This window comes from Acomys russatus, chromosome 3, assembly GCF_903995435.1.
Source record: "Acomys russatus chromosome 3, mAcoRus1.1, whole genome shotgun sequence".
In the NCBI taxonomy this organism is placed as follows: Eukaryota; Metazoa; Chordata; class Mammalia; order Rodentia; family Muridae; genus Acomys; species Acomys russatus.
Genome location: NC_067139.1, coordinates 7,367,763 through 7,379,351, shown reverse-complemented (window position 1 = coordinate 7,379,351; position 11,589 = coordinate 7,367,763). Strand labels below are relative to the sequence as shown.

Below are 11,589 nucleotides of genomic sequence, written 5' to 3'. Positions count from 1 at the left end.
TGGAGATGCCGGGGATCGAACCCGGGGCCTCATACATGCGAAGCATGCGCTCTACCACTGAGCTACATCCCCTTGTGTAAGAGAGCAGCTACAGACAATTCCTATCTTTAAAAAAAAAAAAAAAAAAAAAAGTCCAGCGTGCTCCGCATCATTGCTCTGTCTTTGGAGAAGCACTACTGAGGTGGATTCCAGCTGTGCGGCAACACCTCCTCCTGGGACCTCCAACAAAACTCAGCAGCAGGATTGCCGAGAGAAAAACAGTTTCAGAAGCTTCCGCACCGCTGACCCTTCTGGTGACCAAGTGGCATCCCAGGCACAGACAAGGAGGATTGAGGAAACCGAAGGATTTCCCACCCCCTATTCTGGAGCATTTTCTTCAATTTCAAAGGCCCAAATTTCTTGGGTCTGATTAAATCGAATGGCCAATGAAAATGTTATAAGATGGAAACGTGAACATCTGCCTTGGTCTTTGTCCACACCGGCGGGACAAAGCTCGCCTGACCGTAAAGCAGGAGCCTGTGAACTTCCGCTTCGCCAGGTCTTTTCTGCATCCCCTCGAAGGGCTCTGGCTGCGGCACCTTCACCCCGGATCCATGCAACCAGAAAGACAGGTGAAGCCGCCACCGAGAGTCACGAAACGCCACCTCTGCTCAGTGACCGCGGCCACAGACGCAAAGGTTCCGTTTCTCGAATGTCTGCCGCAGAAAATAGCGACTCTTCAGAAATAGAAATGAGCATCAAAGACACGACCCAGGAAAGCGGTCATTAATTAATATAGACTTCATTAAAGTAAAAAAGTAGCCGGTTAAAAAAAAAAACAAAACAAAACAAAAAAACTCAAGACAGTAAGACAAGCCCCAGGCTGAGGGGAAACAAACAAAACAACAACAACAAAAAATCTGATATTCCCAAATATGCGAAACATGCTGGTGAAGGCACCTCCGGAGGCTGAAGCAACAGGATTGCTGAGTTTGAAGAAGTCTGGACCACATACTGAGCTCCAGGCCGATCTGGGCCACAGAATGAGACCCCGGCCACTAAATAAAACAAACCACAGGTTGCCTTGAGTTACTCCGTCAGTTTACAGTCCACGGTCTCTGAGGTTCTGGGTGCTCTGAAGTCTACACCGCATCGCTTCTGACTTGCATCGCCTCCTCTGTTTCCTCATCCCCACGCTGCCACCTTTCCTCAGAAATCTATGGGCAAATGCTTTGAAGCCACGTGTGTGTCTTTTTAAAACCCAGACCTTTATCTATAGCTTTGATGGATTACACTTTGCCTGACACTGACTCAGCGGTAGAGCGGTTGCCACTCACGAGGCCCTCCCTCGGCCAAATGTCCCTTACTGCAAATTAACCTTTGTCTGTGTCCATTCTTGCATGCTGGTCAGACTCCTTTGCACCTTTGTGTATTGACATACTATCCTAAGAAAAACTTTCCCTTCGCCTCCTTCCTTCCTTCCTTTCTCCTTCATAGTAAAGCAGACTCGGGACTTCCTGCATCCTATAAATCATTCAGTAATTGCTTCCATTCTTGGTGTTTCTAAAATCTACAGCAGATCCTCTGACTTTTTGAGCACTTCCTTACATTCTGGCATGGAATGATGCTCTCGGCTCATATTGTATGTTCGCTGTCCCAGCCTGTGGTGCAGCAGCAAACTCTGGCAGAACACTGGAGTTTCCTTTAAGTGGTATCCACCCTAAGCAATAAATGCTCAAGCTGGCTCTGCGCGTTGCCTGTGTGTTCGTGCACTGTTTTAGTAGACAAAGCTAGGACAGAGATGTTCTTTGCCTTTGTTGAAATTTTGTGTAGCCCTTCTCTCACAGTGGGAACACTGGCTTCCGACATTGGCTTCACACACACACACACACACACACACACACACACACACACACACACACCAGACTAAACAGAACTCAAAATTCAAATGCCATTCTATTGTATCTAAAAGACAATTTTGTCACAGTGCTATGCAAAACATTCACTTTTTCCTATTGCGTCATATTTTAAAAATATTTTTAGTGATTTTTTTACTTCATACATGTATAGAATGTATTTTGATAAGTACTACATTTTTGGGGTCTTTTTCTGTTGGTATTCAAGTATAAAATACTTTCCATCTCTCCGTGTTAAATCTATTTTTAAATTTTTGTTTGTTTGTTTGGTTGGTTGGTTGGTTTTTTGTTTTGTTTTGTTTTTGAGACAGGGTTTCTCTGTGTAGCCCTGGCTCTCCTAGACTTGCTTTGTAGACCAGGCTGGCCTCAAACTCACAGTGAGCCACCTGCTTCTGCCTGACCAGTGCTGGGATTAAAGGCGTGTATCACCATGCCTGGCTATTTTAAAATTTTAGTGTATAAGGCATAAATACAATTCCAAGGAGCAACTCTATAGAGAAGTATCAAGCCGCTCAAGTTGCAGAAGGTTGCTATATCCTGGGGTGCTGTCAGGTGGGCCAATGGGAGTGCCTTTCAGGTATCATTTTAGATGACGCGGGGCCTAAGAGTGGCTTGGTCTGCTACAATAGGATGAAAGTACTGTTGGTGGAACTCACTCAGTGACATGATAGATTCAAATATCTCTGCAAACTATCATCTACTTACATTTTCATAAGTTCTTAACCTCATTCAACAAAATCTTTTTTCTGTTCCTCACATCATTTTCCCTCACTAGCATTATGTGTTGGTAGGTTTTATTTCTTTTCTTTTCTTTTTTTTTTTTTTTTTCTGGAGGGGGTTATTTAATTAATTTATTCAGATTACATCGAAATTGTTATCCTCTTACTTGTATTCCATTCCTCCCTCCCTCCCTCCTTCTTTCACCCTATTCCCCTCCCCTAGGTCTGTGACAGAAGGGGGCCTCCTCCCCCACCATATGGTCACAGCCTATCAAGTCTCATCTTGGTAGCCTGCTTATCCTTTCTCTGAGCACCACCAGGCCTCCCTATCAAGGGGAAGAGGTCAAATATGGGGCACCAGAGTTCATGTCAGAGTCAGTCCCCACTCTCCACATGACTCTGAATAATGTCCTGTCCATTGGCTAGATCTGAGTAGGGGTTCAATGTTTACTGCATGCATTGTCCTTGGTTGGTACAGTAGTTTGAGTAGACCCCCCTGGGTCCACATCTGCCCATCATGATGTTCTTCTTGTAGGTTTCTAGGACCCTCTGGATCCTTCTATTTCCCCATTCTCCCATACTTCTCTCACTTAGAGTCCCAATAGGAAGTCCCTGCATCTATCCCAATCTCCTGGTAAGTGAAGACTTTCATGGGACATCCCTCTTGGGCTGGTGTTTAATTGTAAGTGAGTATATACCATGTGAGTCTTTCTGAGTCTGGGTTAACTCACTCAGGATAATAATTTCTAGTTCCATCCATTTGCCTGCAAATTTCAGGATTTCCTTGTTTTTAATAGCTGAGTAGTATTCCATAGTGTATATGTACCACAGTTTCTTTATCCATTCTTTGACTGTGGGACATTTAGGTTATTTCCAGGTTCTGGCTATTACGAATAAGGCTGCTATGAACATGGTTGGGCATATGTCATTCCTGAACAGAACTCCAACAGCTCAGGCCTTAAGGTCAACAATTAATAAATGGGACCTCATGAGGCTGAGAAGCTTCTGTAAGGCAAAAGACACTGTCAACAGAACAAAGCGACAGCCTACAGACTGGGAAAAGATCTTCACCAACCCTACATCTGACAAAGGTCTAATATCCAAAATATATAAAGAACTCAAAAAATTAAACACCACCAACCAAATAAATCAATTAAGAAATGGGGCTCAGAATTAAATAGAGAATTCTCAACAGAGGAATATTGAATGGCTGAGAAACATTTAAAGAAATGTTCAACGTCTTTAGTCATCAGAGAAATGCAAATCAAAATGACTCTGAGATTCCATCTTACACCTATCAGAATGACTAAGATCAAAAACTCAAGTGACACCACATGCTGGCAAGGATGTGGAAAAAGGGGAACACTCCTTTTTTCTTTGGTTTTTTGAAACAGTGTTTCTCTGTGTAGCCTTGGCTGTCCTGGAACTCTCTTTGTAGACTAGGCTGGCCTCGACCTCATATCAGTCCACCTGCCTCTGCCTCCTGAGTGAGGGGATCACAGGCATGCGCCACCACACCCTGCCAGTAGGTTTTATTTCATGCTCCCATGAATTATTATTTTTTAACTTCTTAGAAAATATACTTATCCATAGTTGTGCCACATAGATGATTCATAGAGTTTGTTCTTCGGTCATTTTGAACCGTCTTTGACTCTGAATGAACTTTAGAATGACATTGGTAACACCCTGCACTAATTAAACATCAAGAAAAGTCACCCCGAATCACTTGCCTTATTTCTGAAATTACTTACTGCTGTCTTACTCACTAACCTCAACTCTTTGATAGACAAATAGTCTTATCAAAAGGTTAATAATTTAGCTGGGTGTGATTCCCCCTCTCGGGAGGCAGAGGCAGGTGGATCGCTGTGAGTTCGAGGCCAGCCTACTCTACAAAGCAAGTCCAGGACAGCCAAGACTACATAGAAAAACCCTGTCTCAAAAAACCAAAACAAAACAAAAAGCAAAACAAAAAAAAAAATGTTAATAATTGTAAACAAATTAATATTCTTTGAATACATTCCTTTGGCTGCTATAGTTAAATTTTAATTACCACATCATGAAAAATAGTTTCTTTGAATGACTAACCAGATGAACCAACAAAAACTTCTAATCTTATCTTCTTTTAAGGAAGACTTAGAGCTGGGCAGTGGTGGTACATGTCTTTAATGCCAACATTTTGGAGACAGACAGGGGTGGGTTTTGAGTTCCAGGACAAAGGTTTTTTTGAGGTGATCTGGTTGTGATGGAAAAAATGTCATTTTTAACTTTCTGGTTTTTTCTAATGGTTATTTTCATGTAAGTTTGGCAATAAGTTATGGGTTTTCAGTTATATATGTAGTGTTCTTTTAGCAAAGCTGTACTGCCAGTGAACCCACAGCATCTTTGAAGATTATGAGTGACCAAAGGCCTGGATTAATAGAAAAATAAGCCTCAATATTTTTTTTCTTCAGTTTTAGTTTTTCTGAGCGGTGCCTTCCAGGATGTGGATGGTCAGAAAGGGGTCTGGAATTCCTGTCCGTCTCCCCAGCCAGGATCCTCCCCATGCTGCTGGAAGGGCTGTACGGCCAGCGCTGTAGAACAGAAGAGCCTCTAGGTCCTTCTGAGTGGGAAGGCTGGTGCCCGGACAGCTAACAACACTGGAGAAAGAACAGGGAAGGGAGGCAAAGGAAAACTGACAACAAGAAATGAAAGTAAAGCTCTTTCTTTGAGGTGTAGCTGGGATGGGGTAACGGGGAGATCACTGTGGGGAAAACCTGAAGATTCCAAACTCAACCCCGAGTCTTGGTGAAGCGAACTTCACTAATCCAATTATGAAGTTCTTTCTCTGTGAGATGGGAGTTCTGAATGTTTAGGGCAACAACTCCTTTTACTGTTGGTGTCATGTGTTGATGATGAAGTCTTCACCTAGGAAAACTATAGTTTGAATCTATAATGATTTTTTTTTTTAACTCAGCAACTCTTTGTTTTCGTCTCTCCCACCTTCTCTTCTCCTTCCTTTGATTTTTTATTTTTTTATTTTGAAATATTGACAACTGAACTCAGGGCTCTGTGATTAAGGCATTTCTAATTCAGTAATAGGCTTGACAATCAAAGCCCACATCTATTGTTTTGTCCATGTACGTGCACTGATAAGGAAAAGTAACAGAACACAGCACACAGACCATGTGACCCCGAGACAGAGTGGAAGCAGCACTCAGCCACTACTGTTCAAAGGCCCACAGCAACTGAACAGGAAAGTGTCACACAGCCTCTCCAAGGAACCTGAGCGGTCACCAGCTGTACATGTTTAATCTTCAGGAATTTACAGTGTTTGGCCACAGCGCTGCCCAGCTAGGCTCTCTCTTAAGAGGGAACCACCTCCCCTTATGGGGGCTCTGTGGCTTAGCTGGTTAAAGCGCCTGTCTAGTAAACAGGAGATCCTGGGTTCAAATCCCAGCAGAGCCTATGAATGGCCAGTTGGCGTTTGCCTTTTAGAAGTTGGTTTACTACCAGCCTTACTACTTACAACTACTTACAACTGTTATCAAGCAAAAATCTTTGCAATGACAAACACGAACCGATTTTGAAGCATGGGGAAAGAAAGGTAATCTGTGTGCTGTCCAAGTTTTGGAATTTTATTGGGGGAGTGGTTTGTTAAAGTTTTCCAAAATTAGATCTCCCGTTGGGATTTCCCCACCCACTATTATCTTAATTATTGTATTCGTGGCTTTGTATAAAGAATTAAAGATACCTGAAATTCAGAAAAGGTCTGTAGACCTTGCATGTGGATTTTAGTGAAATGCCAAGAAACATGCAAAGGGATATGATGAATGTTGACTTACTATGATTGGGGCCAGCAGCATGGGCCCAAGGTGCGCAGAACAAAATGGAAATACCAGGTCTTACTCACTCAAACAAAAACTGAGTTCTTGCTGTTTCTCCTCCCCTCCCGACTGCCTGTGTTCGGTCCTTCTTCCCTCCCCTCCCCCAATCTCTTTCCATCACTGATTTTAGCTCCTGTCACAAGACTTTGCCTCAGGGCCTCCCAGTAACTCGACTGGAAGGCCCTTTGCAGATCGCCAGCACTTCCTCTCTCAGTCTCTCAGTGCTGAGTAGATGGAGTTCCAGGTGTTTGTTTATTTTTGCTTTTGGCAATTTGTTCTCCATTTGTGAATTGGCTCTTGAGTGAGCAGTACGCTCGAAGCAAGTCTGAATGGTAGGTGGTCGTGAACTGTAAGAAACCCAAGACAGCATAAGAAGAGGGAGACCTAGTTACACACACACACACACACACACACACACACGCATGCACGCACACACACATGCACACACACCACACGGCAGCACTGGGGCTCCACGTGAATGAAGGCCAACCCAGCTAAAAAAGAAATTCTCAGTGTAGCCATGCCCCAAGTTTTGTTTTCAATCGCTTGATTTTTCAGTAGTTTGACCCATAGCGGTAGGTAAAGTTCCCGCTGTCGCTACAGTATCTTTTGTCTTGATGACAGTTTTGTACGCAGAATTAAAGGCATCTGAAAGACAAACAGTGGAAATGGTGCATTCTGGTGTTCACCCTACGGGGCCGGGGGTGGGGGTGGGGCGAAGGGGAGGGAGGACCTCGAGAACAGAGCTTGGCATTGCAATTCCAAAGAGGAAAAAAATGTCTGTGAGAGTAGAAATGTGGAAAATAGCTCATGTACAGGAACTCCAGGTGATTTCAGCTTTGGGCTGAAGTTAGTGATCTGACTCTATAATCTGAACGGTCCCATTTTTTTTTTTTTTTTTTAAATCATTTATTATGTGCACAATGTTCTGTACTGCATGTATGCCTGCCTGCCAGAAGAGGGCACCAGATCTCATCATAGATGGTAATGAACCACCATGTGGTTGCTGGGAATTGAACTCAGAACCTTTGAAAGAGCAGCCAGTGTTCTTAATGTCTGAACCATCTCTCCAGCCTTGAAAGGTTCAAATTTTATGTCCAAAATAATTTCTCAAAGTCTGCCACTTCATACCATTCTTCTGAATGCATTTCAAGTAAATCTTCCCAATAGTTGAGTAAGAAGGATCAGAATTGCATGTTTTTAATTTTTCCTACCTTCACCAAGATAATTAGGTTCAATATACTAAGACATCAATGAAACTTTAACTGGCTACGCTTGTTGGTACAGGTCTATCTATAATCCCTACCACTCTGGAGGCCGAGACAAGAGGATTGCAAACTCAAGATCTGCCTGGGCTATAAAATAAGTTCAAGGCCAGCCTGGGGAACTTAGTGAGATCATGTCTTAAAATAAAAAAATAAAGAGAGGCCAGGGGTGTGGCTCAGTAGTGAGTGCTTATCTAACGTGTATAAAATCCCACGTTGAACCCCCAGCATCAAAAACATTTTAAATTAGTTTTTTTTAACTAAATTAAATCTAGTTAAATTAAAATACTTTCCATTAACATCATAGGAAAGAAACTTGGGACTCTGTGGAGATTGGCAGTCACATGCAGGAACATAGAAGGCCTTCTAGAGCAGAGTAGTCATGAATTGGTGCTGGCTGTCCTCGAGATATCTGATCCCATTGTGACCCCCGAGACTGTGAACTGTAAAAACCTGTTTATTGTTTGGTATGGCTCAGCCCCAACACACACCTTTAACCCAAGAGCTTTCTGTTTACTGTAAGCAAATCCTTGTGGTGTGGCTCAGCCCTAGTGCACACCTTTAACCCAAGAGCTAAATAAAGTCAACCGTAGGTCAAGAGTAAGCAAGAAACCAGCTGACAGGGATTAAACAGAAAGGAGAGATATTGACAGAAGGGTATGTAAGACAGTGCGGAGAAGAAGAGGGTTTGATTTTTAGCTTTTGGTTTTGGGTTTTTTCCTTCTGGGACATGAGCCAAGTAGGAAGGTCGGGCTCTCTGAGCTAGCAGGTTTTCACACTAGCATCTGGCTCCTGAGTCTTCACTGTTAAAATCAAAGAATTGTGTTGTTCTCATAATAATACAAACCCTATCTGGTTTGTGTTGTCTCTGATTTTCTTACGTAATTTACCTTTCTTTGAAGCCATTTTATGAAGAATTCAACAATGACATGGTTTTATTCCTTGAAATTCCTGCTGTACATCTCTCGTAGGTTTTTCCCTTGCCATGGTTTGGGCATGGTCACTCTCTGGGCTTTGCAGACACACATTGGTGGGTATGGGTTGGTTACTCCAGGAAGGAAAGATGCAATTTGTTTAGGCAGTGGAGGGCTGTGCATACAGGTTATGACAGAACACTTGCCTAGCCTATGTGAGACCAGCACCTGAAGGGGGAACTTCTTTAATTACAAAAGTTAAATTTAATAAAATTTAAAACTAAAACAATTCTCTGAAATTGAAGAAACTTTGAGAATCCCACCACTCCTGAAAACCCTTTTATGAAGAAACCTTCGAGGGAGGGCTGCACCCTCTCCTCCCAAATTTGCTTTGGTCACGATGTTTCATCCTAGCAATAAGAGCCCAAACTAATGCACTAGAACAGTGTTGAAGAAGTCAAGCTTCTAAAATGGCCTGCAGTTTCCTGAGTTTGAGGAAGCTACCCATTTGCTATAATCCTTAAAGGATTAGAATAGAGTAGGAATCAATTATAAGTTTCTTCCAGGACTCAATCTCTGAACAAAGCTTTAGTCAACTAAACTGGGCCTCCTCTGTCTACCCCTGTCAGAGGTCAGTCTGTGGACCTTCTGCTAATTAAACTATTTGGGAGCAAAGACTAGGGAAATGAGCTTTCATTTTCCTCGAGTCTCATTTCTTGGAAGGAGCATAGAGAATTTAAAGGAGAGACAATTACCTTGTCCTGTCATGCATTCTGCCAAATTGTGAGGGCATCCTTTCATCTTACCCCCACCCCCTTTTTTCTTTTCTTTTCTTTTCTTTTTTTCTTTTTTTTAAGTCAGGGTCTCACTATGTAATTTGTCTAGCCTGGAACTCAGGATGTAGGCCAGGCCAGCCTTAAACTCCTAAAGGTGTGCCTGCCTCCGGAAGAGGCCTCTGTGTTGGGCAGACTCCCCATTTTGATGTAGACTAATTACCCTGAGGAATCTCCCAAGCTGTTAAAACCTATGAGAGTTTCCACAAGCAACACAACTCTGGCCATGGTAAGTCCCCAGAGAACCAATACTTTGGACACCTGGGATCTTGAAGCCTCAGCGTAGACCAATGTCAAACCCGGCCAAACTCCTTTGTTAAACTACAGAACTCCTACACCGTCACACCAGTGTCCCACATCACAGCTTCTGGCTGTCAGCCCAGCAGATCTGCTAAAAGACCCGTGCAAGAGAACAGAACCAGGAAGGATGCCTTGGGGAACTTAGACACAGATGGGTTTGAAATGCCAACACCTGAGTGGCTGGGACTCAGCCTGACCAGGGACAATGAAGGGAAGACCCAGACACATGTACAGAAAAGCTGTGGTCCCCTGGGCTGTGCTTGTGTTGATGGATCACACCTACTTCTCAACAACCAGGAACCTCAGTGAGTTTATTATGTACAGCTGGGGGGGTGGGGGGGCTGGGGTGAGGAAGGGGGGAGCTAGCTGGCCTTGGTAGACTGGAGGTAAGCCATCTCAGGCTGAAAACATCCTGCTGTAGCCACTAGTTTCTGTACACACTGATTAATTATTAGTAACACCTGTATTTGCACACACTGTCAACATTTGCACTAGGACCAGAGAAGGCTTTGGCATCCCCCTAAGCATCTGCCTCTCCCGTTGGACTGAAGCACTGGTCCTTGAAATGCCCTCCCGGTGTCCAATAATGGACATAGGCTCAGGATTTCATTTGAGCCTTATACGAGAATCCCTCCACTCCCTACATTGAGCAAAGCAAACAGCAATTTTACTTAATGCTGTCCCAGTCTCTGCACCCAAGCATGGTAAAAGGGATGGACTTTGGAGGAGACACCTGGAGCAGCCTTCACTCCGGGGTGCAGGAACTGCCTCTGAGACCCACACAGAAATATAAAGGAGGCGGTTCAGATCCTGGGAACTGCAACGTGAATTAAACTTTCTCAATAACCTCCTCAGTCCTAGCCTCCAAGCTCCTGAACAGGCTCTCCAGCCGCAGCTGCCACAGAGATACAAAGAATAGATAGATGTTTCCAGCTATTTCCAAAACTTTGGGTTTCCTCACCTGGCCCCTCTTGAGTCTTTTGTGTTCCCTTTCACTCCAAAGCTACTGCCACAGCATTCCTACTACGGCAAACGAAATGTTCAAGCGGAGAAGTAGGAAGCATCTCTCCTTGGGAAGGCACCCTAAACACTAGTGCCCCAGGGAAAAAGAATGCTTCGCCGAGTCAGGACAGTGTCCCGAAGTCCAGTTGGTTCGCGATGTGGGGCCAGGTAAAGACTCGGGCGGGGCCAGATGGGAACAAATGCCCGGCTCAGGATGCCGGGACATGAGGTTAGGTTGTCTTCTTACACCGCCACGATTCTGTTTGGCAAGGGTGAGGCTAGCAAAGCCTGGGGGCAGGGGGAGGGGGTGGGAGGGAGGGGGGAGCGCGGGGGCATCTTCTTTGGTATTTGGGTCCGTTCATTGTCGCTAGGCAGGAGGGCGCGGGAGAGGGTAGAGTCTAAAAGAATTTCACCTAAGCTTTTCTCTCCTCTTCCAGTCTTTTTCTTCCCAATGTCTTAATAATAATGAGAAATGAGTGCACAGCAGAGCGCGGCTTCTAGACTGGCATGCTTCCTTGCGGAGAAACAGTTATGTAGGAATCAATGACCCATTGAAGAGATGAATATATAGCGAACAGTTTACATCACGGTGAGTGGGAGAAATATACCCAGAAAGCATTAAAAAAAAAAAAAGTCTGAGCCAGAATAATCTCACCCTAGCGGTGGGGAATCTGAAGAAACAAGTAAACAGAACGCACTTCCGGGGAAGCTAAGCCCAGAGCCTCATGGAGGTGCTGGGGATCGAACCCAGGGCCTCGTGCATGCTAAGCACGCGCTCTACCACTGAGCTACACCCCC

The 11,589-nt window shown here is 44.2% G+C and overlaps 3 non-coding genes across 3 annotated transcripts; 1 reads left to right on the top strand and 2 right to left on the bottom strand.

Moving 5' to 3' along the window:
- Trnaa-cgc (transfer RNA alanine (anticodon CGC)) lies at nt 1–72 on the bottom strand. Its single transcript has one exon. It is a non-coding gene; the product is annotated as a tRNA-Ala (tRNA).
- A 5,912-nt stretch (nt 73–5,984) lies between these two features.
- Trnat-agu (transfer RNA threonine (anticodon AGU)) lies at nt 5,985–6,058 on the top strand. Its single transcript has one exon. It is a non-coding gene; the product is annotated as a tRNA-Thr (tRNA).
- A 5,459-nt stretch (nt 6,059–11,517) lies between these two features.
- On the bottom strand, nt 11,518–11,589 carry Trnaa-agc (transfer RNA alanine (anticodon AGC)). The gene has a single exon. It is a non-coding gene; the product is annotated as a tRNA-Ala (tRNA).